At 41.7% G+C, this 25,937-nt stretch overlaps 1 long non-coding RNA gene across 1 annotated transcript in view; it reads right to left on the bottom strand.

The window, feature by feature from the left end:
• Window positions 1-12,650: 12,650 nt before the first annotated feature.
• The window catches only part of LOC141572647 (uncharacterized), a 42,882-nt gene continuing 29,595 nt past the window's right edge, over window positions 12,651-25,937 (bottom strand). The window contains exon 3 of the long non-coding RNA XR_012497952.2: window positions 12,651-15,567. This is a non-coding gene — a long non-coding RNA (uncharacterized LOC141572647). The remainder of the gene's footprint in view (window positions 15,568-25,937) is intronic.

Here is a 25,937-nt window from a genome sequence, read left to right as displayed (position 1 = left end):
GATGTCAGGTATCGTTATACCTCCCACTTTGTTCTTATTTCTCAAGATTGCTGAGGCTATCCAGGATCTTTTATGGTCCCATATAAATTTTAGGATTATGTGTTCTATTTCTGTGAAAAACGTCATGGGTAGTTTGATAGGAATTGTGTTGAATATGTATATTGCCTTAGGCAGTATGGACATTTTAACTATATTAATTCTTCCTATCCATGAACATGGGATGTGTTTCCATCCAGTTGTATCTTCTTTCATTTCTTTCTTCAGTGTCTTATAATTTTCTAAGTACAGATCTTTTACTTATTTGGTTAAATTTATTTCCAGGTATTTTATAGTCTTTGAAGCAATTGTAAATGGGATTTTTTTTTTTAAATTTCTCCTTCTGATGTTTTATTATTGGTATATACAAATGCAACTGATTTCTGAATATTAATTTTGTATCCTGCTACTTTGCTAAATTCATCTATCAGCTCTAATAGTTTCTTGGTGGAGTCTTTAGGGTTCTGTCTCTATAGTATCATGTCATCTGCATATGATGACAATTTTACTTCCTCCTTACCAATTTGGATGCCTTTTATTTCTTTTTCTTGTCTGATTGCTGTGGCTAGAACTTCCAGCACTATGTTGAATAGACGTGGAGAAAGTGTGCAACCTTGCCTTGTTCCTGATCTTAAGGGGAATGGTTTTAGCTTTTCCCCATTGAGTATAATGTTAGCTGTGGGTTTATCATATATGGACTTTATTGTGTTGAGATATGATCCCTCTATTCCCACTTTCTTAAGGGTTTTTATCATAAATCACTGCTGGATTTTATCAAATGCTTTTTCTGCATCTATTGATATGATCATGTGATTTTTATTTTTCATTTTGTTAATGTGGTGTATCACATTAATTGATTTACGGATGTTGAACCACCGTTGCATACCAGGGATGAATCCCACTTGATCATGGTGTATGATCTTTTTAATGTATTGCTGAATTCTGTTCGCTAATATTTTGTTGAGGATTTTTGCATCTATGTTCATTAGAGATATCAGCCTGTAGTTTTCTTTTTTTGTGGTGTCTTTGTCTGATTTTGGGATCCGGGTGATAGTGGCTTCGTAAAAAGTGTTTGGGAGCTAACATCATACTCAATGGGGAAAAGCTCTCTTTTTCATCATTTAGTAACATGTTATTCAGGCTCCGTGAATTGGTGTGTCTTCCGGGTTTTTTCCTGTAGTTCATTTCTAATTTCATAGCACTGTGGTCAGAGAAAACAATTGGTATGATTTCAATTTTCTTAAATTTATCAAGACTTGTTTTGTGGCCTAACATATGGTCTATCTTGGAAAATGTTCCATGTGCGCTGGAGAAGAACGTGTATTCTGCAGCTTTGGGGTGAAATGCTCTGAAAATATCGAAAATAACTTGTACTCCCTTCTGGACTTTTTGGAAGAGCTTGAAGAGAATATGTGATAATTCTTTTTCGAACGTTTTGTAAAATTCACCTGTAAAGCCATCTGCTCCAGGGCTTTTGTTTGTTGGGAGACTGTCGATTCCTGATTCAATTTCCCTGGTGGTAATCAGTCTATTCAAGTTTTCTGTTTATCTTGAGTTAGCCTTGGAAGGTTGTACACCTCTAGAAAATTGTCCATTTCTTCCAGTTTGTCAAATTTGTTGGCATATATTTGCTCATAGTAATTTCTTAAAATTTTTTATATTTCTGCAGTGTCTTTTGTCATTTCTCCTCTTTCATTTCTGATTTTATTAATTTGAGTCCTCTCTCTGTTTTTTTTAATGAGTCTGGCTAAAAGTTTGTCGATTTTGTTTATCTTCTCTAAGAACCAACTTTTGGATTCATTGACCTTTTGTATTGTTTTTCTGGTTTCTATTTCATTTATTTCCGCTCTGATCTTTATTATCTCCTTCCTTGTACTCCCTTTGGGCTTATTTTGCTGTTCTTTTTCCAGATCCCTTAAGTGTGAAGATAAGCTATTGATTAGTGGTTTTTCTTGTTTGTTTAGGTAGGCCTGCAATGCTATGAATTTCCCTCTTAGGACTGCTTTCACGGCATCCCATAGATTTTGGGTCATCGTGTTTTCATTTTCGTGTGTCTCAAGATATCTTTTGATTTCTTCCTTGATCTCTTGGTTGACTCATTCATTATTTAGTAACATGCTATTCAGCCTCCATGAATTGGTGTGTCTTCCAGTTTTTTTCCTGTAGTTCATCTCTAATTTCATAGCATTGTGGTCAGACAATTGGTATGATTTCAATTTTCTTAAATTTATCAAGACTTGTTTTGTGGCCTAACATATGGTCTATCTTGGAAAAATGTTCCATGTGTGCTTGAGAAGAACGTGTATTCTGCAGCATTGGGGTGAAATGCTCTGAAAATATCAATTAAATCCAAGTGATCCAATGTGGCATTTAAGGCTGTTGTTTCCATATTCATTTTCTGTCTAGAAGACCTGTCCCTTGTTGTCAGAGTTGTGTTGAAGTCCCCTACTATGATAGTGTTACTGTTGATCTCTGTCTTTATGTCAGTCAATATCTGTTTGATATATTTAGGTGCTCCTATGTTGTGTGCATAGATGTTTACTAGGGTTATGTCCTCTTGTCGGATCGATCCCTTTATTATTATATAGTGCCCATCTTTGTCTTTTAATATGTTCTTCATTTTAAAGTCTATTTTGTCAGATATAAGTATTGCAACTCCAGCTTTTTTCTCATTTCCGTTTGCATGAAATATCTTACTCCAACCCTTCACTTTCAGCTTGTGTGTGTCTTTTGATCTGAGGTGAGTCTCTTGTATACAGCATATACAAGGGTCTTGCTTTCTTATCCACTGAGCCACCCTATGTCTCTTGATTGGAGCATTTAAGACGTTTACATTTAAAGTGATTATTGATAGGTACATAGTTATTGCCATTTTTAAATTTGTAGTTAGATTGTTTTCATCTTTCTTCTATTTACAGAAGCCCTTTTAGTATTTCTTGCAATGTTGGCTTGGTGGTAATAAATTCCTTTAGCTTATTCTTTTCTGGGAAGCTCTTTATCTCTCCTTCAATTTTAAATGATAGCCTTGCTGGCTAAAGCAACCTAGGTTATAGGCCTTTGTTTTCCATCACTTTCAGTATCTCCTGCCACTCCCTCTGGGCCTTCAATGTTTCTGTAGAAAAGTCATTTGATAGTCTTATGGGAGTCCCCTTGTATGTAACCCTCTGTCTTTCTCTTGCTGCTTTTAGGATTCTCTCTTTGTCTTTAACCTTTGCCATTTTAACTATAATGTCTTGGTGTGGGCCTATTTGGGTTTATCCTGGTTGGAACTGTCTGCACTCCCTGGGCTTGTATGTTGGTTTCCTTCATCAGGTTAGGGAAGTTTTCGGACATTATTACTTCAAATATGTTCTCAATCCCTTGCTTCCTCTCTTCACCTTCTGGTTTTCTTATGATGCGCATGTTGTTGCGCTTGATGTTATCCCAGAGGTCTCTTAAACCATCTTCATTCTTTTTTATTCTTTTTTCTTTCTGTTGTTCTGTTTGGGTGATCTCTGCTAACTTGTCTTCTAAGTTGCTGATTCGATCCTCTGCTTCATCTAACCTGCTGTTAATTCCTTCAAGTGAGTTCTTTATTTTGGTAATTGTGTTCTTTAGTTCTAACTGGTTGTTCATTATGATTTCTGTATCCTTCTTTATGTTGTCTCTAAGCTCCTTAAACATTCTTATCATCAGTGTTCTGAACTCTGTCTCTAATAGGTTGGTTACCCCTGTTTTATTTGGTTCCATTTCTGGAGGTTTCTTCTGTTCTTTTGTTTGGGACATGTTTCTTTGTTTCCCCATTCTGGCTGACTCTCTGTGTTTGCTTCGATGTATTAAGTAGATCCCCTAGAGTTCTTAGTTCTTGCTGGGTTATCTTATGTAGTATGTGTCCTTTATATTTGACTTGCACTACTTTGTTCTTCTCTGCGTGTGCTTCAAAGGTGACTCTTGTGTTGTGTATATTGTCCTGTTAAAGAAGATCTTTAATTGCTTTTCGCTTGTGAGTAGGTGGGGTTAACTCCTAGGCTGACTAGTTGTGAGACTTGGCTCTGCCCACTGCAGGGTTTTCTGCTGCGTGAGGGTTGACCACTTAAATGTGTTTTGGCCTCTATGGGCTCTTGTGCCTGTAGAGAATTCCCTCTGGGTATGTCACTTGTAGGTCAAACTCGGTAGTACTCTGGTTTGGTCTGGAGTTGGCCTCTGGGTATGTTGAATCTTGTGCCTCTTAAGCTGGGTCCTGGTAGGGCAATTTCAGAACAAAGCAAATCACCAAGCACAACAACAACAACAACAACAAAGGAAAAATCAAATACATTCACATGTAAAAACAACCGACACCCCACACTCAACACAATCAAAGATGTCAAAGATATAAAGACAAAACAAAACAAACAAACAAAAAAGCAGCACCAGTCTTGGCTTAAGCCCACCATGTAATCTCCAGGTTGTCCTCTGCTGTACCAAAGAGTCCTCTGCATATTGTGCAGGCAGAGCTGGTCACCTGGTGCCCAGAGTGACATTGGGACTGCAGATTTAGATGAGTGGGGCTGAAGGGTCTGGATGTAGTTTCTACAAAGTCAGTGCAGTTTCTGCTCTTGCCTGCACATATGCACACTGAGAGTGGCACCACCAGCCCTGTGTCCAGTTCTCCTGAGTCTTAGGGCACTTCTTCCGTGCGTGTGTCTGTGTGTGTGTGTGTGTGTGTGTGGTGGGTGGGAGATTTCTGAGCTGCTGAAAGCCCAGAGCTTGTCTGCAGTCTACTGCTGATCCCTGGGAGTGCTTCTGCAGATGTAATTGCCCTGCCCTAGGCAGGCCAGAAAGGGTGGGGCCTGGGGATGGAGAAATCGTCCCTCTCCCAGCCCAGCCTTGTCACACTCTTCCCGAAGACCAGAAAAGGTGGTGGCTGGGGGCGGAGGAGTCTCTTCTCTCCTAGCCCAGCAGTATCACTCTCTTCCCAGCCTCTTCCCTGGGTCAGAGTTGCACACCGGTCTTCCCAGAGCCTGAGCACTAAGGCTCCTCTGTAATCTGACACTGCTCCTCAGTTAAGGGGCCAGTTTAAGTCTCTGGAAGGGCGGGGGTAGGGTTGGAAGAGTGGGGGGAGGGGCCCAGGTATGGAGTTTGTGTCCTTTGTCCTACCTAGGGCCCAGCTGGAGGTCTCAGCTGAGGTTATTGCCTCAAATGCTGGATATGCTGCCCCCTCAGGAGAGATCAGCTGTGGGACGCAGGGAAAGAGCCCACGTCCTGGTTTTTGTGTTCTCTGTTCCGTCCTGGGATCCCCTGCATCTCTGCAGCTGCGGATGCCGGCCACGTTTCCACAGCCGCAGATGTGGGCCGCGTCTCCGCAGCCACAGGTGCGGGCCGCGTCCCCACAGCCACAGGTGCGGGCCGCATCTCCTAAACTTTGTTTCTTAAGGCAGTATCTTCTTCATGTAAATTGTAGATACTTGGTGTGTGGCCATCTTTGCATTATTTCCCTTGACTGCAGAGTAAATGGACATATATTGCTGCTGTGTTAGGTTTGATATTTCTACTTACATTTATATGTATTGAATGAATGACATCAGTCTTCCCAGGTAGGCAGTCTATCCTGATATTTAAGTATTTTTGGTGGTGGACTAACCAGCAATGTCAATCCAATTACTAACTCTCTGATTTTGCATAAATTATTTGACTTCTTTGAGCCTCAGCTTTCTAATCAGTACAATGGGTACAGCACAAGAATAGGATGAGGATTTAAAGCAACCTGCAAATCTGTACACTAGTGCCTGACACATAGAAACCAGTAATACATATATTAAGTGCTGTTTCAGTTGGTTCAGATCAGAACTTAGTATTGGAGAAACTGACACCCACAGGAATGAGTCATTTATGGTAGAATTGGTAATGTGATGATTGGTGAAGAATTTTGATCCAAGAAATTTCCCAGTGCCTTGCTCACTCTCCCCTCATAGTAATCTGCCACTTTACCTAATTCTCCTACTTTGAAGGTCAGATGGGAGGAGCCCTGAGGACACCACGCAGCCCTGCCGTGTAGAGGTGAGCACACTTGGCCAGGCCTAGGCAGGAGGAGAACTCCTTAAGGGTAGAATATTCACAGCTTTCTGTTACGGATGGGAACCCACAACGCCCCTTGGGGTTTTCATCCTCCAGGCCCATCTGTTCTGTGTTTTTTATTTTGATTTCCACTGGTAGCTTTTGAGGGCAGCTGAGCATCTTCTTTCCTCCCAAGAACTCAACACGGCAAACTGTAGCCAAAATCAGCAGCTGTTGGTTTGCTTAATAGGGAAAATATCTCCCAGGGCTGCCAAGAATACATGATAGAAGGGGACTGAAGAAGCTTGAGGTTCTTTTCCCAAGATATAAATCAAATTTTAGCACACACAAAAAAATCTTCACATGGCTCACTTCCTCCCTCAGATTCTGCAGGGGAGACCCCTGTGTTGTTTTTCAGAGGCACAGCCCAGCTACATGTGGTACACTGACTTGGTCCATAAATACATTTGTGGTGGACTGAGTTGGTCCATAAGTACAAGTAGTTGCCTCTGCTTGTCTCTGCTCTTTCTACACAGCCAAAAAGCTCCTTCGAACTGTATTCCCAGGGTATATTGACAGCAGAAGAAACCCTGTACCCAGCTAGGAGTAAGTCCCTTTCTACATTAGCCATCAATCCTGCTTCTCAGATCTACAATCAGCCTGTGAGTGCAGAGGGGGCACAGTGATGAGAAGATGTGACTGTGGATGTCAATTAACGCTACCTGATAGCAGCCAGCTCCTCAGTTACAATCCTGGCAGATGAGAAACTGGGGCAGGGCAAGTCATTCTCCTAGTCCTCTCATCCCAGTGCTGTTCTCTTTCCTGTTCTTAGTGCCCCACCCTGGAGGATTTACTTGTGCCAAATTGCCCCAAGATGCCTGGACTTCTCCCTCCAGCTGAGCTGCTGAGAGGCGTACAGACAGTTGGGCGGGAGCAAACGTCTGTCTATCCGATGCTGTAAGGAAAGGAAGAGTCCAGCTGAGCCGTGTTCTTCTTAAGTGCTTCCAGCCAGCCAGTCTGGAGAGAGCAGGCCTACAAACTGGGGTGAATGCACGTCAGAAGGGAAGAGACAGTCTCTGTAAACATTAGCAAAAGCCCCTGGAGCTGCGGCTTGAGCTGGAGCATCACCACGTCTAGACCGGCTTTTACCCAAGGCTAGCTTTGCAGTGGATCAAGAACCAGATCCTGAATCAGAAACGAAGAAGGAGCATTGGGATTGAGCCTCACTCACCCCAGATGGGCCAGCCTGACTAATCACGGCCCTGGCTGGACGCTGCTTGCCGAAAGCCAGCCTGTTCCCAATCTAGTGCTGTGTGACCTCTCTCCCTGCTATACTGTCAACCGCATTCCCAGAATTAGGCCTTATCTAGGTCTCTCTCCTCTTAGGGAAGGACTTCCCTGACGAGCCCAGGGCTTTGCATGGTACCAATGACTACTTCAGATGAGAACTGTAAACTTCCTCTCTGTTCCTTCCATCCAGGCATCACCCACCGGCCCACACCTGGACAATTTGGACAGTTGCTTAGACTGGACCTGAATTTCCACTTGATATCAGAAGGCATAGAGCACAGGAGAGAGCTTTAGAGTCAGCTTTTTGTCCAAGTCTTGGCTCTACACGTGCTATCTCTGTGACCTTGGGCAGATCACTTAACTTCTCAGAGCCCTGCCTTCCTCAGCAGTAAAATGGCAGAATTGAAACTGTCACAGTGGCTTCCAAGGAGAAGCTCTATGCTGACTCATTCCCTTGTCCCTGCCAGCCTTTCTTTGACAGGTTAGAGGAAAGGGTGCCCCCAGCACTACTCCCTGGCATTTTCCTGGGTCCTGTTCTGGCCTGGCCTTCTGCTCCATCTGCTCTCAGCAAACCACCCTGCAGTGTCGGGACAACTCCCCTCATCTAAGGCGCCAGTCTGACCCCATCTCCATGGGATCCAATCTGTCCAGTCTCTCCTACCTTGTGGAATCACCACAAGGAGGCTTGGGCCTCCTTGTACCGCCTGCCCATCTGGCCAACACTGGGGTGGCCCCAGGCTATGAATTCCCCGGGAAGAAGGACCAGGCCACAGGGCCTGCTTCTCAGAAGTTCCTGTCTTGATGTTTTACACCTCATGGCTTGCTGGATGAAGAGTTAGGAGGTAAGCCATAAAGTCAACAGCCCTGGACTTGAGAGTCAAGAGAACCTCAGCTTCACACTCCAATTTACACACATTACCCGAACACTTTAGCATAAAAACATCCTCAGAACTCTTCCTTCTCTTGTCTTCTACCTTAGAGGATGTCTCCAACTTCCATTCAGTGCCAAAGCCAGAAGCCTGTCTTCATCTTTCACCACCACCTCCCCCTCCTCTTCTCCATCCAACCAATCTCCATGTTTTGTCAGTTCTACTTCTTCCAAATCTCGGATTTGTTCACATCTCTCCATGCCCACTGTTTCACCTTGGTTCAGGCCAACATCATTTCTTCTCTTTTTAAAACACAATCCAATCACACTCCTGTACAAAACATTTTTCAATGTCTCCATTGCTCTATGGTTGACAATAAACTCTTAATATGACTTCCAAGCCTTTGCACAATCTGGCCACTCCATGCCTCTCCAGCCCCATCATGTCCAGACTCTGGAATGCATTTCAGTTCAGTGATTAGAGCAGATGGCTTGTGCCACGGGGCTTTCACCACTGCCATTGCCACTGCCTGTACAATCTCACGCCAGCAGTGTCCTTCTCCCAGCCTGAATACCTCCTAGTCATTTCAAGGACTCACCTTCAATATCATCTCTTCCAGGAATCCTTTCCTTCCTCTACCAAACTTGGTTTAGTTGTCTACCCTCCCAGCTTGTATACTCCCTTCGTTTTCTCTTACAGTAATTGCCATCCTGCATGGAAACTTCTAGTTTTCTTGTGTGTGTTCAACACTAGACTGAGAGCCCTTGGTTGGCAGGGATGGTCTCTGTCCTTTTCAGTGTGGCATTCCTTCATTCCTAGCAGAGCACAGCACAAGGCAAGCAGACACTCAGTATTTCTCAAATGGATACATTCTCATTTAGACTTGAATTTGCTAAAGGTATAGGTGAGACTATTCCAGCTTGAAGGAGACTAAGGAGCTAGAACAACTAAATCCAACATACAACACTGGTTTGGAACCTGGACCAGGAAAAGGACATTTTGGGGATAATTGGTGAAACCTGCATAGTCTATAAATTAGACAAGTGTCATATCAAGTTAACCTCCTGGTTTTGATCATTGCATATAAGACACTAGCATCTGGAAAATTTTGGCAAAAGGTATACAGGAATCCTTTGTACTGTTTTTGCTCCCTTTAAAAGTATAAAATCATATTAAAATGTATGTTTTAAAATGTAAGCAAAATAAAGGTATAGATTAATTGGAAATAATGAGAACCAACTTCAGGATTCCCTTGGAACTTGATTTTGTTAGTAAATTCAACACCAATTTTCCTTTGCTTCGGCTTTTGTCTGTCATATATAGCCAGTAGAATCTGCCTGTTAAGACGTAGGGAAGGATTCTTATTCCTGAGTGGCCACATGGAAAGGCTGTAGGTATGCAGAATGTTGTGGTGTCAGGGTCAGCCTTCAGAGCCCTGCTCAGTGCCATCAAACTTGTCCGCCAGTGTACTGAGGAGTGTACCATCAGTAAAGGCAGACAAGGGCCAACTCAAGCCCACTGGCCCAAGTGCCCTTCAGCTGGACGGGCGCAGGGCAGACAACTCCACTGGATCTGAATAAACACTAGAGCTGCTTCCTACAGAGCCAGCTTAGCTTTTAACCTTCCAGGAAGGACAGTACCTAAATTGTTCATGGGAATGGGTCTCACAAACAGGGAAGAACCCCAGGAGAGAGAAAGCCCCACACAGCATGTCTGCAGCCCAGCCCTCACCCCAGAGCTCCAGCCCCTGCCTTTCATCCTCAGGCCAATGTGAATCACCCTCCACCTTGATCTTGGTACAGATGGACTGAGTTGGAGTTTGGAGCCTTCCCTTCAGCTGTTAGGAGTGCAGGAGGGGCTGCAGGTGAAAGCCCAGGCCTGGTTCATCAGCTCAAGACTTAAAGCTGAACAAACATCCCTGCCGCTGTGTCAGGCCGGCGCCCTCCATGTGGTCCTGCTGCTTGCTTTCCGAACCTCAGGAGCCGTAAGGGGGATGCTGTCACCTCTGGCTCCTCGAATGTAGAATCACCTATGCTCAGAGGCAAGAAGCCTGCAGCATACACACCCGAGTTCCTGGAGAAAAAGAGCCAGTTTGGAGTGACATGGCAACCACTTTCCCACAAGAGCTTCCCTTGGGGTTGTTAAAAATAGAATGAAATTAAATCCATCCCTGATTATTTCCACCTACAGATCAAAGTTCTACCCTATGGTGACTACACAGAATCAGTTTATTTTCTCTACCACGTTGTATTTCTTTAAAACATCTGGAGACAACAACCTTTTACCCCGAAGCCATCGCTTTTTTTTTTTTTCAGATTAGACAGCTCTTTTTGATTAGACAGTTCTTTCACTCCTCTCCACACAACATATTTTCTACTTCCCTCAAGATGTTAATTACTCTTTCCAATATTCATTTTCAAGGTTCTTTCTATTATGCAACAGTTGAAATATGAAGCTCCAGGCAAAATAGCCAGCACAAAGGACAGAAGAACTGTCTCCTCCTCTTATCCACACCCCATTCTCCATTAGTACAGGCCAAGGTTGCCTTTTTAGCAAAGTGTGATGATGTCGGTTCCCACTGAAGCTACAAGACACCCAAACTCCAAAACATTCACTGTCTGATACTCACACAATTAGCTTCTGTGTAAAAAATATTTTATGTTAATAACTTTTAATTTTGTCTTTACAGTTAACCCAAATGTAACTCCTATATATACTCTTGGCCTCCCAAAGGCATTGGACCCATGTAAGTGCAGGCATATTGCCTAAGATGGGAGAACACACAAGAAGGCAGAGCCTTAGCCTGGCCCAGCTCACGGGACAAGGCCTCATTTATTCCTAGTGAAACTGAGTGGAGAAGACCCCAAAGCATTGGAATGTGGAGCTGAGGTAATGGGAAGCCAGTCTGTCCCAGAGAGGATGGGAGGGGATGTGAAGACTCTGGAGTTAAGGAGCCGCCCTGGATGTGTGGGCACTTGGAAGCCAAGTGGGAGCCAGCAGGTCTGCAGGCCTGGAGGAGGGGCCTTGGTGGGGAGCACCTACATCCCCAGTAGCTAAGACAACAGCATCACTCTGGCCTGGCCACTTCTAGAAGAAAGGCAGGTAAGGAGATTGACCTCACAAAAGACCTGACCGCCTCTGAAAGAAATGCCGAAACTTTTGTATCCAATCTCCCAGAGGGGCATCAGTTGACTTCAGGGGAAGACAATAACATCTCTGCTCTAGAAGCCGCAGTCTGCAAGAAGGAGCTCCACCTAGGAAGGCTGCACCAGGAAAATGTTTCCTGCCAAGACAAAGAGCAGGAATTGATCTCATGCAAACCATCTCACTGAGGTTATTTCTGCCACAGTGAACTGTCAAAACAAAGGCAATGTGTTGGATTTTCTTTCATCACATAAAGGAAGTCAATAAAGTAGAGCACAAGCATTTTACTAGCTAATGCATCGGCAGCAGGGAACGTGAGGTAATCTCACGCAGGATTCCACAGATTTCGAAGTGTCTGTGAAGGTAAGTCGTGTTGGCTGTGGCCAAGTGGTTCCATAGTTAAGCCATCCGTGGATTAGACCATGGCTATTCTAAGGTTAAAGGCAATTTCTAGGTGGTAATAACCATTGGAAGGTTTTGTGCATGGCCTGTGGTCCCAGGCGCTGAAGGTAAGCTCATTTTCTATTGGCTGAACGGCATGACATTTGCAGATGTTTTACCTCATTTCTGGTTTGAAGTTGTGGCAGTTTGCTGTTTCACTTAAATTGCTCGTTTTCTCTCCTTTTTCTTTTAGGTTTTGTTGTTGTTTTCAGTAGTATTCAAAGCATCTTTAAACCATACATCTCAGTGTCTTGAGATTAATTACTCTTTAATTAACAGGAAAATTTACAACATAGTATAAAGCAAATATATGTTAATTAAAATGGGCAGCCTTAGTAAAAGGTAGGACTTTTAAATCAAACCGATCTGAGAGGGCAAAAATAACCAGCCAAAAATTAAGAAATATTGCAAACTTGAGAGTAAAACAAGTAGAGGATTTGCTTTGTGCCAAGTACTATTTTAAATACTTTATAAATATTCAACCACATTTTTTATCAATTCTGGGTTATGAGTCTTAAAGAAGAGAAACTTTAGATGCAGAAAGAACCAGTAGCTTGCTTATGGTGGTTCTTCTAGTAGCTTTGAGAGCCAGAATTTAAATCCAGAGCCCACATCCTTACTACTATGCTGCTTCTCCTTTGAGATAGTCTATTAAATGGAAGTCATAAAATTAGATTGCATAAATAACATCAAGTATGTCACTGCTTCTAATGACTGTTAGTGGGTTAAATTCCCCTTTTGAAAGACAAAGACTCTCAAATTACATCAAATCAGATATTTATTTATACAAAATTTCCCACACACACAAGATTAAGACAAGGGTATGGAAGCAGTTACAGAGGCCTGCCTGCTGCTTCTCTCATTTCTAGAGAGGTAAGGCTCCCTGGCTGTTTCTCTTTCACTCCCTCCTTTGCAGGTCTCTCTTCAGGAAGGAATTCTCTGACCAGTGGATCAGAGAAAGTGATTTCTAATGCGTCCCAGTGACCACATTCAAGTAACCCACATTAAAAAGTAAAAAGAAATGGCACGTTCTACTTTCTCTTGCAGTCGCTAGGACCTATCTGTGCTTTATCACTGCAGGACTTCGCACATTTCGGCCGTTGGGAGGCCACAGCGACACTCTGCTCTTCTGTCCCTAGCGCCTCAGTTTTTGGCTGACAGGGGACTTGGTCATTCCCACCTGCACAAACCCCCGTGCTTGCCCCTCCTGGAAGAAGTCCCTGTCCTGAGTGCTGAGTTCAAGGAGAACATCTGGCCTCCTTCCCTGAGAGGAAGAGGCAGGAGGGAGGCAGGAATGGACAAGGGGCCAGGCCTGCATCTCCAGAAGACCAGGTCTTCAGAGGAAAGGGAGACTGGCCAAACTCTGGTCATTAGGGAAGAGGGAAAACAAACAAACAAACAAACAAGCAAACAAAAAACAACTTCCTCTATTGGAATATCCAGAGGTTTTCTTTTCTATGAATTAAAACAAAAAAAGAAAGAAAGATAGCTCATAGGACCCATCCCCTCTCAAAGGCAGCAAAAACATAAATATAAATGTTGACATAACTGCTGTGTAGCAAGTTGAAAACTATTTCATACATGATAGAATGTCAGATGCAAAAAGAATGGTAAAGGCCATCATGTGCACCCCTTTATTTGATACCTAAAGCCTGAGTGGGAGAGGAGAAGGCCTGAGCTAAGGTGATGTCACACAGGTGAAACCAGCAGGCTACCTTTTCAGGAAGAGCCGTGTCTTCCCACGCGTGTGCAGGGGCAGAGGCCACGGGGTCCATGTGGAAGTTCCCTCCATGATCTGTGCTTTGCAAGACCAACAGCATCTGCCTGAGTCTTCCGTAGGCCTGTGTGCCTGACAGGGCATGGCTCCCTGGGAAAGTGGCCCTTCAGCACAAGAGCAAGACGAGGCAAGTAGGAAACCAGAGGAAGCCCTGTTCTGATTAGTCTTTCAGCTCAGAATTGGGGGACCCTCCCGTCATGGGTAGCAGAGGAGCACGATGCCATCCCCCACCAGAGCTCAGGCTCTGTCCCCTGCTGCCTGGCCCAGGTGCTGATCTCTTTGTTGCTGATCAAATGACTCTTTCACAAAGTTAGTAGAATCTTCATTTGTAGTGGTCAAATGAATTTCCATCAGCCTCGGCAAGTCACTTCATCTATGAGAAACTTCCATTTCTTATCTCATTCAGCAAATGAGATTATTATTAAATGAGCAATTATTTGATGGTAAGTCTTGCTGAACATTCCGATTATACAACAGGAAACAGATAGTGTTCCTTTGCAACTGCAGTCCATCTTACATGTATATAAAAATATCTCAACCAGATGGGTGAATGTTAACATTCAAATATCTGGAAATACACGCAGATATTGTCCTGGGAGGTGGGGGAGTCAGATTGAGAGGATGGATGGAAGCCAGAGCTTGGGTTCCACAATCAGATTAACAAAGTACTTTCGTCCCTGGAAGAGAGGGCTGGGTGCCCTGATGTTGAGGCCTCCGGGGCTGTGAGTCTATGCTTCCTGGCTGTGACCCTGAACCCCACCTGCTCAACAGCGCTACAGACAACATGAAGGGAAACTCAGACCTCAGTGAATATTTGTGCTCTCTCTGCTCACTGTCTCCACAGTGACCTGCAAAAGCCTCTTCCTCTATGAGCTGACTACTAAGAGTGGGAGTCCAGCCAGATAAATAAACAAGCTGCCAAGACCCGCGCCAGCTTCCATAGACAAGGGAGTTTCCCATGGATGGACAGCCACACCGGGTAGCTGACGGGCCTCCTCACATTGCAGCGCTTGGGAGAGGTGGCCATGAAGGACAAAGGATAATCAGCCCTGTAAAATATCCCAAATCGCCATTTCTCACTGTGCTAAAACCACAGGAAGCCGGGGGTTCTTTTGCAGAGAAGGAGAGTGTTTGCTCATAGCTGGCTGGATCCTGGAAAATGGGGAAAGGGCAGAGGACCCATACAGAGATCCTAAGAGGCCCTCAGAGGAGGCCACAGGGAGGCCAATGCCTGTCTGTTATTAATGTGCACACAGAGCCAGTGGGGCCAGACAGGCCTGTCTAGGGAGAGCGATGGCTCAGGAGAAGAGGCAGCACGGCGTCTGTCCAGGCTCCCGGCTGTCTGCTGAGGGAGAGAGGCTGTGAAGGCAAGGGTCAAGGTGATATATGGATGTAGAGTGATGGCCAAGTAGCTTTGTCAGACACCTATGTCATTGTCTCCTAAGACATTTGTACTAGGGGAACAGGTGGCAAGACAAGAGTCATTTAACAATGAATTGCAACCCATGTTCTTACTGTGTTCTGCAAAGGGGACATGCCCTCCATCCAGAGGCCGGTCCTGATGGTTGAGCTATGGACCTGCCAGAAGGAGGAAATCTCCAGACATGTGAGGATCAAGAGAAACCCCAAATATCAGGCCATCACACCGTCCCCAGGACTGTGGTTGGTACTACTCGTTTGGAAATATTATTAAGAATGGAGGGCAGAAAAAAGTAAAAAGGGAGCCTTGGGAGCAACAAAGGATCAGTTCATAAATGAGAGCAGTTTACAAACCCCTTTCACATGCGTGCTTGCATTGACACTTGCGTCCTGGCTGTCTTTGGTCACAGTGGCTGTCTCTCTGCATTTCTGATGAGCTGGCCTCTTCCTCCACTGGATCTTCAGACCATGCATCAGCACAGCCGGGGTTCCCAGCCAGGCATGTATTTCATACACATCAGTGCTGCAGTCAGTTCCATGCGTGAAGACTGGGCCTTCCCACAGCTTTCACAGTGCCTGGAACACAGGGAGCCCCCGTGCAAACCAGTCGAGTGGATTAATCCAAACAATCATCATTTGGACAAGAATAGCATTCCCTCTTGGGCACATAAACTGAAAATGTTTTTGTTTTATTTTTCCTAATCCCTTAGTGTAAGAACTGGGAGTTTGTGCCAAAGCTTCTGATTCTAAGTTCCTTTCCTATGCTGCATTCTCAAAGTTATGTCAGATCCTAGATTGGGTGGGACTGCCCTGGCCATTTTTGATTGACCCTCACCAAAAGTTCCCATGAAGGTGTCTTCCGGTGCTGCCCTGGGAAGGAGACAGTGGGAGTCAGTGCCAGGCTGTGGGCACTTCAGAGGGGTGTGTGCAGCCCCAGTCCCCCTGCTCCGCCCTAGCACAGGGTTCCAGCACTTGTGAATGTCAGCTGGGAGCCACAAGGCTCTGTTGCACTTGGGCAGCATCAGATAAGAACCACTAATCACTGCATTCACTGTGTGCCAACCACCCTCCAGACACTTCAGAGTGCAGTGGCTGCCTCCAAGATGGCCCTCCGGTTGTAAGACAGTGTGTGGCTTCTGAGGCTATACTTTAAAGGCATTCCTGCTTCCCCTGGTTTTTTGGGTTGTGCACTCTGGAGGAAGCAGATGCTATGCTGGGAGGCCCATGAGCAACCTGCCAGGCATGTGAATGAGTCACTGAAAGAGGATTCCCTCAGTCGAGCCATAGGACTATTGCAGCCCAGGCTGACGTGACTGCAACTGCACAAGACACACCAGAAGAACTGCACAGCCAAGCCTTGCCCAAATCTCTGACCAACAGAAACCAGGAAGACAACAAATAATTGTATTTTAAGCCACTAAATTTGGGGTGATTTTTTATGCAGCAATAGATAACTAACACATTAATAACTAACTTTATCATTGCAAAAAATAAGGAGTAAGTATACTATTATCTTTATTTAATAAGTGAGGAAATAAGGGCAAATAGCCAGTGTATACTTAGCAGAGGTATTGGTTTTGAGTCCGTGTGGTTTGTGTATCACTGTACTGTCCCACACAGTAGCCAAAAATTAATGAAGTTTTTTGAAAAACGAGAAGGTCAGTATCTCAGTTGCACTAGTTACGTTTCAAGTGCTCAGTGTGGAAAGAGGCTGCCATATTGGGTAGGGTGAGCATAGAACACTCTGTCATTGCAGAAAGTTTGATTGGGCAGTGCTGGCATAGAGCACGTGATATGAATCACTAAATAATCTGCTAGCTAGAAATAAATTGGAGACCCTTGTTTGAATTCACTAAGAGGTTTACTATCTTGTTAGCTAGTCCTGGAGTGTAAATGATTAGATGGTACAGACAGAGAATTCTGAGCTTTCGAACATTCATTCCCTGCTCTGCATGTACCAGGACAGAAAAGACTCGTACCTTAAGGAGACCCTGTACCCCTTTCCCATCTTCCCTCAAATTCCCCTGGCATTCTTCTTGTTCAGCCCATGAAAGCTCAGTGTGCCCAGGTACCACCCTTGGCATGGGGTCCTATTCTCTCAGGCCCATCACTTTGGTTGTCTGTCCACTGAGAACAAACCCTCCACATGGAGCAGTGACTCAGCCCAGGCCCGGTGCTGGGCCATAGAGACACCAAGGAAAGTAAGACACACCCTCCTGCTTCATGGAACTCACATTCCATTGGGAGGTTCACTGCGCGGGGGTGTCAGGCCCTGTAATAGAAGAATCTCTGAGGAGCTATGAAAAGACAGAGACTGGAACACGAAACCGGTCTGCCTGGAGGTGTTTGGGAAGGACACAGATGGCATTTAAACTGCTCTAGGCAGGCAAAGAGGCCCTGGCAAACAGTGAAGAAATACAGGGGCATTTCAGACACAGGCAATGACATCAGAGAGAATGATTTGCTCCAGAAGCAATGCAGTCTGAGGACCGTAATGATGAGATGAAAAAGGAGACTGATGCCAGGCTATGTAGGGCCTCATGTGCATGCTAAGAAATGTGGACTTTGTGAAGAAAATAGGACATGTTGCCTTTGCATCTGCATTTTGGGGACTGCTTTCCAGGTCTAGAGCTTGCTGGTAATTGATGCACACTGGAGGGTGCTGGGGGAGGAGGAGCAGTGACATTTTGGATGTGATTCTGCCACCTCCCCAGCGACTCCCAGCTGGGCTCAGGTGGGTGGTAAAGAGCATACAGGAATATGGCACACTGATAGCCTGGATGTAAGGGGACCCTGATTAACCTACAGAAAGGCTATGGACCAATTCACTGAAAGTCAATTTGCGAAAAGCCAATTCACAATGTCCATCAGATGAGTATCTTCAACATGGTAAGATAGGCTGCTACAGCTGCTTTGCTGACAGAAGCAGAGGCAGGGGCCAAGGCAGTGCCAAACACAGGATGAGGGCACAAATCCACAGGGGGCCACCACAGTGAACTGCATTTAAGAAGAAGCCCTCCCAATAAACATAGGGGTGCATATATTTTTTTGAATTAGTGTTTTGGATTTATCTGGATAGATACCCAGGAATGGAATTGCTGGATCATAAGGTAGTTCCATTTTCAGTTTTTTGAGCTACCTCCTAACAGTTTTCCATAGTGGCTGCACCAATCTGCAATCTCACCAACAGTGCACGAGGGTTCCCTTTGCTCCACATCCTCGCCAACACTTGTCGTTTATTGATTTATTGATGATAGCCATTCTTACTGGTGTGAGGTAATATCTCATTGTGGTTTTTATTTGCATTTTTCTAATGATTAGTGACGTTGAGCATCTTTTCATGTCTGTTGGCCTCTTTAGAGAAATGTCTCTTCAAGTCCTCTGCCCATTTATTAATTGGGTTGTTTGTTTTTGATGTTGAGTTGTATGAGTTTTTTATAAATTTTGGATATTAACCCCTTATCAGATGTATCATTGACAAAATCTTCTCCCATTTAGTAGGATGCCTTTTTGTTTTATTGATGGTTTCCTTTGCTGTGAAAAAACTTTTTAGTTTGATGTAATCCCACTGTGTTTATTTTTTCTTTTGCTTCCCTTGCCTTACGGGATATATCAGTAATATTACTGAGGGTAATGTCTGCAGATTTACTTCCTATATTTTCTTCTAGGAGTTTTATGGTTTCGGGTCTTTAATCCATTTTGGATTTATTTTTCTATATGGCATAGGGAATAGAGTCAATGGAATTGTAACAGCTATACACGAGTTCAGAGGGGATAGTAGATTGGGGAAGGGAAGTTAGCACTTTGTGAAGGGTATAAATGTCTATTGTACATGTGTATGTACACCTGAAACTAATAAAAAAATTTTAAGGGTAATTTTATGCATAATGTATACCATATGTAATTTCAGTTATTCAAGCCAAAAAGAAAAAGAAAGAAAGAAAAAGCCATCCCATTCACAGGTCAATGGTATATGCAAATGAACAGTAAACTAAACCTTGGAATGAAATCCTCAATAAATCAGGGAGCATGTCTATGATTTGGAATTTGGTCACTTGATTCTCAACGAAGTAGCCCTTAGCATATTATTTTTTAGTGACTTTATCCGCTTCCCAGGAAAAGACACTAAACAGAGGCCTACACCTTTGGCTTCCTGAGCATTCACTCTGGTCACCTACCCAGGTGTAAGTAAGAAATATAAAGAAAAGTGAACTTAACCCTCCACAGTTCCTCTCTTTCTTCACCTCACAGCTCAATTCCTCTGCTAAAAGACTGATGTCATCTTCAGTCTTTTGACATGGTTTGTTTACATCCCTTTCTATCTCCACTAAAATGTCCTTTCTTCAGGGTCTTTCTCATTCTCCTGCTCTCACTCTCACTCTCCTGCTCACTCTTGTTCTGTCTTCCTATAAACAATGATATAAATTACCACTTAGCTTGAGCTGCTTAGCGTGTTCCTGGTCTTTATGGAGACAGCACACTGCATAATGGATCGCCTTTGTGGGAATGCGCGATCCCTGTAATTAGGAACACTTGGAGGGAGACCACGCTCTATCACTCAGGAGATCATAAGCATTTCTACTCTGGTTAAGTTCAGTTTAATGCAAAAGAAACATGTGTTTCCTGTCCCTTATTCTAAATCGATTGGACCATTTGTCTAATTTAAACACTCTATAAATTACATACATCCTCCAAAGATAGGGATGAGGTCAAGGTACGTGATATATGTTTTTTTCACATGGCTTGAATCCATCACTGTCTTCCAAAAGGCCCCGTAGCCTTCTCTTGAGTGGATGGAGGCCCCATAACTCTCTGATCTACTCCATTTTCTTTGACACTCTTTAGGATCCTTGTTCAGACAATTTGTCTGAAGAATTTTGCGTGGACTGAAGGCTAAACTAGCACTGCATCCCACACTATCCCATGTTTTGTTAGCACAACCATCAAATACTCTCCAATTTTTCTTTCCACTTTGTCCGTTATTATCAGAGTCTTGACAAAAGAAAAATCAAGGGAGGTAGATGGGGTATGGTTGTTTGTGGTGATTAATTGTTAATCATTATTGGCTGATTTAGCACACTGAATTTTTAGAAAGAAAAAAAAATGTTTTTCCAATCATTCAGTTTCTCTGGTATATGAGACTTCAAGAAGGGTAAAAACCTCTCTTGGGGATTTAGCATCTCCAACTGGCAGGTTCCCTTGACTTCTTAAATTTTGTTAGGGAAATGAGAATCTAGTTATCAAATAGACTCCATTTTATTATAATCAATGAGACTTCATTGCATTCTCATTTTTGGTTTCAGAAGCTGATTTTTTTTTTTCATGTCCAGCCATTAAATCCCATGTTAAAATAATATATGAACTGGAAGGGAAATAAGATCTCAAAGAATTCAAGCCCTTTGTTTTATAAATGGATTGAAAATAGGCAACGGGTAGCAACTAAGATGGAAATAGAATTAAAATTATTGAATATTGGTTCATTTTCTAGGTGTTAGAAGATATAACAAAATCAGAAATGAGACAAGGCTGTAATCACTGCCACTACATTGCATTCCACAGAGGTTTTAGTTAATGCGATCAGTCAAGAAAAATAATGCTGTAATTTTTAAAAAAAAAAAAACAGAGAGAAAACTTTATCTATATTTGCAGATTTAAATGATCATGGAACTAGAATACCAATAAAAATAACTAAATATTAAAACTAAAATACAATTCTGTGAAGTGGGTGATTGATAAGAAGAAGACCATGTGGAAATCAATACCTTTTTTAAAAATAATAGAAAGAACTCTCTTTTAAAAAATTCACTAAACTATTGTCTGTGTCCAAGGGTAAAGTGGATCAAATATGTTGATGGAAGGAGAACTGACTCTGGGTGGTGAACACACAATGGGATTTATAGATGATGTAATACAGAATTGTACACCTGAAATCTATGTAACTTTACTAACAATTGTCACCCCAATAAACTTTAATTTAAAAAAATTCACAAGCCAATTAGATTTCTAAAAATGACTAATCAGAAATGTACATGGCATATATAAATAAAACAATCATACATTATTGAAGAACATAAAAGACTGGATCAATGAAAGACAGACCATGTTTCTGGGTGACAACTCTTCATACCAAAAAATTATTAATTCTACCAAATCAATTAGTAGATTCGATACACTCATCAAGATTTTCACAGGATGTTTTATGAAACTTGACAAGCAGATTTTAAAGCTCCTCTAGAATAAAAAACGTAAGTACAACCAATACAAATAAATACGAGATTCATAGCAAAAGGTATCAATGGCCAAAAAACATATAGTACTTGAGTAAATTTTAAAACAAATCATGATGTGGAGGGAGAAAACAAGAGAAGAACTGGTTACCATTGAGACAAAGAAGCATCCACTAATTTGAGGAAAATTGGTATCGTCAATATTAAGTCTTCTCATTCAAGGACATAATTGGTCTCTCCATTTATTCAGGTCTTGTTGCATCCTTCAGTAACGTAATTGCTTCATTTATGTAGAAGTACATTTTTTTGTTAAATTTGTTTTCTAATTCCCTTTCAGTTTTCTCATTTCCAGGTCATTCCCTGTTCCTGAGTCTTCTATTGCCCTCATAATAATATGTTCTGTTATTACATCACGTTAAATAAGAAATAAACAAGAACTCTAGTAAAGGTTCAAAGAACATTCTCTGAGAACCTGGGAGGAACATAAGTATCTTGTAGAAGGGAGTATTGAAATTGATCTTTAAAAAGTGAGTCCATTTTGACACATGGCCACGATGAGAAATCATGGAGATGGGAGAACAAGGGGACAATGATAATTGGTGCATGAGGAACCAGCCTGGGTCCTAGTGCAGAGGACACTGGGACCTACACAGCAGAGCACAGAGGTGACCTCACTCCAAGTGAGAGGACATTCCAGGACAGGACAGGGCTAAGAGTGCTTTCTGCACACACCATCTCTCTCCTCTTTCTCACTTGCCTCCACCCGAAGCCCAGAGCCCTTGAGCTTCTCCCTTATCTTTTCTACACCCTTCTGCTTCCCCCAGGTTTACATGTGTGACCTCTGGGCCTCTGAACTGGAATAAAAGCCTTGAACCAAACTGCCCTGTTCAGGCACACACACTGTTACCTCATGTCTGTATTTAGGTCCCATTGGCTTTACTGGGATGGATGTGTGGGCTCTACCTTTGACATTTTCTCACATTGGTAACTAAATTCTAACTCTGTTTCTCCAGCTTCACCCTGGCCACTTTATATAACTTTGGACTCCACTAGCTGATTCTCCAGCTTTCCTGTGGTTTTCCTGGCTGTCCCACCTATCTATTTAGGTACCTCGTCCAGGTCTTCCCAGCTTTCAAGACAAATGATGCCTCTACAGATGCATACTTACACTGCTGTCCTCCAGAAAGAGAGATGATTGGCCCTTCAGGTCCGTGTGCATCAATTCCATTTAAACCTGTCATTAGCATGATGAAGCCAAACCCCTGCAGAATATTTGAAGTAGTAAATGTGATCTGATGGATGCTTCCCATGCTTCTTTTCCTTTACCTCAGAGAAGTAGCAAATTGAGAACTTGAAGAAGGCTAACATATCAACCCACCAACCCAGGTCAGGGGATACTTAACAGAATAGCTTCAATGTTTTAAACAGTAGCAAAGTTCACATAAGAAGACCACTGGAAAGAAAGCCACGTTTAAATAAGGAGGCTCATCTTGAATTCACCACACTCCTCTCATTCCCAGAAGGTAGGCTGTGACTAGCACCTGAGAATGAGAATAGCAATTCCAGGAACTGGGGAAGTCCAGGGGTCTCTGAGAAATGAGCAGACGCCTCGCTCAACTTCTGTTGTAACTTCTCATGTGTCTGCCTTGAAAACAGAGTTTGTAAAGTTAAAAGCAGCTTTCCTAAACTCCCTACCGGATAGGATCCTGGATGATTTAATTTTTGCCAATCAAATGAGCTTTCACAACTCTTTAATTTGGAATAGAATTAAGTAAATTCTGTAAATGGACTAAATACACCAATTAAAAGACAGAGACTGACAGAGTACATTTAAAAATATGACCCAAATAGATGTTGTCTATAAAAAATTCATTTCAAGTATAACAATATAGGCAGATTGAAAGTAAAGGTATAGAAAAAGATATACCATGCAACCATTAATTAGAGTAAGCAGGAGTAACTCTATATTAATATTGGATGAGGTAAATATGAGAGCAAAAATAATTCCCAAAGACAGAGAGAGGCATTATTTAATGATAAAAGAGTCAATCTACTAAGGAGACATAGTAATACAAAATGTGTTCTCCAAAACAAAAGAGCTTCAAAATATGCAAAGCAAAACTGAAGGGAGAAAAAGACAAATCAACAATTATAATTGAAAAGTTCAACACCCCTTTCAACCATCGATAAAATAACTAGGAAGAAAATGGGCAAGGATACCATGAACCAACTAGCCAACATTTATAGAACACTCATTAGCAGAGAACACATTCTTTTCCAGTGCCCACAGAAGATATGACAATATAGACACTATCTTAGTCTATAAAACTAGCCTCAACACACTTAAACGAATTGAAATCACAATGTATTCTCTGACCACAACAAAATCAAACTAGAAATCAATAACAAAAGGATAACAGAAAAATCTCCAAATACTTGGAAACAAAACAGCATACTTCTAAATAATGTATGCGTCAAAGACAATGACTCAATGGAAATTAAAAATACATTCAACTAAATAATAATGAAAATATAACATCACACCTTATGTGACACAGCTATACCAACAGGGAAACATATAGCAATAAATGCATACATTTGAAAAGAGGAAAAGTCCCCATCCCTCAAGAGCCTGGAAAAAAAAGAACAAAATAAATCCAAAGCAAGTTTCTGGAAATAATAAAGATAAGAACAAAAATAAGTGAAATTGAAAACAGACAATCAATTGGAAACTCAATGAAATGAAGAGCTTTGGAAAGATGATGAAATTGACAAGCCTCTAGCAAGATGAACAAATTAAAAAGACAGATGACATAAGTTACCAGTATCAGAAATGTAACAGGGGACATCAAAAGGATTAAAAGGGAATACTATGAACAACTCAACACACGTAAATTTGAAAACTTAGATTAAATGGACCAATTCCTTGAGAAAGACAAATTACCACATCTTACCCGGTATAAATAGTTTGAATAGCCCATAACTATTGATGAATTTGAATTTGTAATTTTAAAATCCCCAAAAAGAAATTTTGGGGCCCAAGTAATTTCACTGGAGAATTTTACCAGATGTTTAAAGAAGTAACACTAATCTACACATCTTTTTCAGAAAGTATAAGAGGAGGGAATACTTAATCAAAATTATAAACTTTTGTTAAGAGAATGCTAAGACAAACTATGATGTGTGAGAAAATGTTAGTAAACCATATATCAAACAATGAACTAATATCTAGAATTTATAAAGAAGCCTCAAAACTCAACAGCAAAAATAAATTATAATCAAATTAGGAAATGCACAAAAGACACAGAGGCATTTTAACAAAACAGAAATACAAATGGCAAGTAAGCCATGATATTCAACATTAGCTTTTAGGGAAATGCAAATTAAAGCCACAATGAGATCATATAGTCTTTGTCTTTCTCAGTCTGACTTATTTCACTTAGAATGATATCCTCTAGGTCCATACATGTTGTTGCCAATGGTAATATTTCATTCTTTTTTATTGGCAGAGTAATATTCCATTGTATATATGTAGCACATCTTCTTTATCCAATTGTGTATTGATGGGCAATTTGGTTGCTTCTATATCTTGGCCATTGTAAATAACACTGTAATGAACATAGGTGATAAGGTGAAGGGATTAAGAAGTACAAATTGGTAGTTACAAAAAATTAATGGGGTTGTAAAGTACAATATAGGGAATACAGTCAATAATATCATAAAAATTATATATAGTGTCAGGTGGGTACTAGACTTATCAGGAGATCACTTCATGAATTATATAAATTTCTATGCTATACACCTGAAACTGATATAAAAAATATTAAATGTCAACTGTAAATGAAAAATAAGTCACAGGGATATAAAGTACAGCATAGGGAATATAGCTGATAATATTGTAATAACTATGTATGTATTATCAGATGGGTAATAGATTTATTGGGGTTATCACTTTGTGAGACATAGAAATGTCTAGTCACTATGCTGTTTTGTATGCCTGAAACTAATATAATATTGTATGTCAATAGTAATTGAAAAATAATATTTTAACTAAAAAATAAAACCACAATGAGATATCACTATATACCTATTAGAATGGCTAAAATAAATAATAGTAACAACACCAAATGCTGGCATGTATACAGAGAAACTGGATCACTCATATATTGCTGGTAGGAATGTACAATGGTATAGCTACTCTAGAGAATAATTTGGCCATTTCTTTAAAAAAACTAAATGTGCAATTAGTACAATATGACCCAGTAATAAGTGGCATGAAACCTAGAGCTGAATTAATTAATTAAGGTCTGAAACCTGAAGTAATGAGGACTTATGTTGATATCAAAACTTATTCACAAATATTTATAGCGGCTTTATTCATAAGTTAAAAACTAGAAACAACCCAGGTATCCATTAACGGGCAAATGGTCAAATAAGTTGGGTATTATAGCTCCATGGTATGGATGCATTACAACTTGTTTTTCCATTGTAGAAAACTCAATAAAGCATGCACCATGTATTATTCCTTACAACTTCATGTGATTCTATTATTGTTTCCAAAGAAAAGGTTAATTTTTTTAAACAAAAACAAATTAATACTGTAGGCAAATAGAAACAGAAAAAATGAATTAATAAATAAATACTCTGTTAATTCTTTCAACTGTAAATTTTCTCACAAACTCTTCAGAGTCTGTCTAAAAAGAGACTTCTAATTCCAGC

This window comes from Rhinolophus sinicus, chromosome 15 (assembly GCF_057876585.1).
Source record: "Rhinolophus sinicus isolate RSI-liver-muscle chromosome 15, RSI-T2T, whole genome shotgun sequence".
NCBI lineage: Eukaryota > Metazoa > Chordata > Mammalia > Chiroptera > Rhinolophidae > Rhinolophus > Rhinolophus sinicus.
The sequence above is the reverse complement of the archived record's forward strand: the minus strand, read 5'-3'. Positions and strand labels throughout refer to the sequence as shown.